A 3,884-nucleotide genomic window follows, 5' to 3' on the forward strand; every position below is an offset into this window, starting at 1 on the left:
TTCATGTACCTGTTTGTGGTCTGAGAGCAACTCATAGCAATAGTCTTACAGTACCTGGCTAATTTTAAATGGCTTATATTTGATGAGATTAATTTTCACCTATGTTGCTTACATATTCAGTATATGGTTGGAGCTAATTTAAGTTAATAACAGCTGAGATTTTTTTAAATGTTTATTTCATATTGATATGATAGCTTGAACAATAGCTTGAAAAGCTAATCATCTTAATTCTCTGGCCAACTTCTTTGAATCAGTACACCCTTGAATTATATGATTTTTTTTTTACGTGTTTAGCAGTATAGTTTTTTGGATTGGCATCATAAGGCCATATTTTATATAACCATTCATTAATAAGTGTTATTATATTTCAAAGGATGTTATTTACATAGAGCCACACACGTATACTGTGAAAAAATGTGTAGGTCTTCTTTTCTACATTGTGTAAGAGGAAAGATTGCAAGCTTTCTATTTCAGAATGATGCATATTAATTATACATTATTTATGCTGCATAGCTTACTTTTACAAATTGGTTGAGCAATTTCTCCCCCAACTCCTCTCCACTTTGTTAAATTACAGGTTTCAAACCCTGGTCAGTACTTCCCCAGAAAGCTGTTAATCACAGTGCTAGTTAAGACTGATTTCAAAATATATTTTTCAGAACCTCAGATTCCTATTCAGTTTCTACATTACTCCCTTGACATCTGAGCCTGTTATTTAAAACAAGAAGTAACATTGGAGATTGCATTGTCACAACATTATAACTTCACAGTGGAAATTGAAGAACCAACACAGAGATCTGTTTTCTGACCTTTGTTGGAGCTCATGTCTGTGAAACTCAGGTGTCATCTCACAACACGGGTCCATGAAGACCACATCCAAAAAGGAGATCTTTGTCATGCTGTCAGTTCTGCTGAGCAGCAAAGTCCCAGACAAAGCCCTCTCCTGGTAAATGCAGGGCTTCTGGTAAGCTCCTGCCTGGGATAGTGGGGACATCTTCCCAAGTAACTGCTCTCCTGAATTTCAGTCCCCATAGCATCCAACATTGTCCTCAATATCAAATACTTGCATTTTAAGAATGTTCGTCTCTTGCTCAGTTCTGTTAAACTCCAGCTTGCCTATTTTAAGGTCTTCATTCAGTAATAATTGCAACTCTTTTACATGGAGTTAATTTTTCACCTCAAATACAGAGTGTTTTCCCCTGCAAGATGTCTCAAAATGCTGCACATACTGCTTTGGTACAAAAAAATTTCTTCGCATCACTACAGAGAAAGCAATCTCTGACCACTCATGGCTCTAATGGCCCTCAGTGAGAGAGGGAACTCAGATGTCACCTGAAATCCATCTAATAGTAATTTCAGTACTCTGCCTGAGTTGAATACCTAATGTGCCTGTCACCTTCTCAAAATTGCATTTAGCACAGGGATAATTATGTATATGCGTGACTTCGTTACTCCAGGAAGACCAAGACATTCAGGGAGAGCTGGGCAGTTCCTTTCAGAAGCAGCAATGTGGTAGACAGTGGCGAGTTACCTCCTCAGCCCATGCTGGCAACCACAGGTTAGCACTTAGCCACTGAGCACAATACTTGTTCCATTTATCTCCTATTACTTCTTCCACCAGCACAAGTAAGCTCCCCTTTTGGAGTCCTGACTGTTCTGGTCAGTCCAGTCAGTGATATAAAAACTGCAGAGGTATCATTTCCTCTCTAAGGAGCTTAGTGGAACCCCAAAACCTATTATTTTGTGCAAAACAAGTTTATCCACAGTTGAAACTTCACGAAAAGTAGAGTCTCAAGAACCACGAAAAAAAAAAAAATGTAATATTTTACCAGGAAAATATTGCCCACAGGCTGTGATAGTAAATTGCTTGAATTTGACATAAGGGAATTGTGTGGATCTTAGCTAAATGTGAAATAATGATACAGTAATATAATTTCCACCTGTGAGTTTTGCTGTAGATCTCAGGGTTTTATTCTTTTTACATTGGAATCTAGTATTGGGATAATACCTGTGGAGAGGCAAGCTTTTTTCCATCCTTCCATTGCTGATGTTGGGCCTGAAAACCTAAAACAAGCACAATTTTGCTTCCAGACCAAAATAAACTAAACTCCTTCTCTGAGACAAAACAAGGCAGCAAATCTGGGCAGTTTATTTTCATGCTTTGTATCAACTGGAGCAACACACTGCTCTAGGTGACCAGTGTCAGAAAAGACAGGCTTTTGCACCAGTCTCAAGATACATTTGTGTTTGCTGGTTTGTCATGAAGCTCATGGTATAACTCAAATTCTATGAAAATAGTGACTGGTAGATGGTGTTTTGCTCTTCCTGCCCAAAACAGCTTCCCTGTTCATTTTCCTTTTCCAGGGCTTAAAAGTCATTTAAGATATGTTTCTAAAATCTGAACTTCTTTTTTTCTCATTACAGGAAGAAAGTGCTCTTTAAAGAATCATGCAGAAATGTGAAATAAAAAAATATTGAAAGGCATTGAAAATTGTTATTATTATTATAAAAGATTCTACTATTTTTATCTTTTTGCAAGTTAAATATCTTCTGATGAAGAACTGTAACATGCCATGTCATACATAGAGTCTCATAAGACTTTGGGCTTATGGTTAACGTTTTAAATGCTCACTGACCAAACACAAAAGGGCCTTCCCAATCAGGCCAGCTCTTTTGTTAACACAAATAGTCTTTTTGCAGCTCTAGCACATGAGGGTGTGATGTGTCTTGCTCTGTCCAGACTCTCCATTTAAAGCTCTAGTAGATAATCCATCCTGGGCAGTTCTGAGGAGGCAGGTATATTTCCATTTCTGCTGCCATAGCAATATATCTTAAATGCTCTGTTATGATGCTGCTTAGAGTAAAAATAGCACCAAATATATATTACTGCCTGGAAAGAGTTTAACAATAAAAGCTGGGGGAAGGGGGGGGAGAATCTTCTATTTTCTTACTTTTCAAGCCTAAGGATAGTGACATGACATTAGTCCAATTTACTGAGAATAAAACTAAATTAAATCAATGCTTAAAGCTTTCCTTGAATATATCTCAAATTCAGTTCTTCTACCATTATTGAAAAGTATCACATTTAAGTCTTAATAATTCTTTACACTAGAGTGCTATTAATGTCATCATTATTATTATACTTCCCTATCTGCAATATATTATAGCTGTTAGAATTCAAGTGCAAAAATCAATGGGAAATTTGTATTTGATATAAAATATTCTAATATATTAAAATTAATTTCTTTTTCTGCATTATGTTAATTACCCTCTTCCCCACCTGGGAAGAAATCCCTATTGAATTCTTGACTAGATTTAGATCTAACATTGGTTCCTCAGAGTGTGAATCTTTAATAAAAATTCCATATTTAATGTCTCTTTTCCTCTACCTTTTGTACACAAATTACAATGAGAAATATTACGTGAAAGGTTTGGTTTGACCAAAAGGTTTTGAATACAGAAGACATCTGGTTTTTCATTAAATAAAATTTAAAAAAACCCCACTCCCTTAGCTCTTGCCCATGGGCAATTAAGCTGTACATATGCTATTTCAAGATTAAAAGCAGCACTGAAAACCCAGTCATGACTGATTGTTCAACAGTTATATATGCATCTAAACAAATATCTTTGACATACAGTTCTGTTTCAAGAATTGCCTCCTTCTCTTCCTAGCTTGGGGAGAACTTTTCATCTTTTCTTTATTGAGAAATTATTTTGACTAAATTATCAGTTACTCTGTAAGAATCTACGTCACTGAAAATTTTAATGTTTGTTTTAATTATACCAATGATTCTTTTAATTTGTTGATTTCAACATCATAGTAAAAATTTCTGGCTTTTCCAGACCTTTCCCTAAATGTTAGAGTAAAACAATTTGCCTCAGTT

The sequence above is a fragment of the Anomalospiza imberbis genome, chromosome 8 (assembly GCF_031753505.1).
Source record: "Anomalospiza imberbis isolate Cuckoo-Finch-1a 21T00152 chromosome 8, ASM3175350v1, whole genome shotgun sequence".
In the NCBI taxonomy this organism is placed as follows: Eukaryota; Metazoa; Chordata; class Aves; order Passeriformes; family Viduidae; genus Anomalospiza; species Anomalospiza imberbis.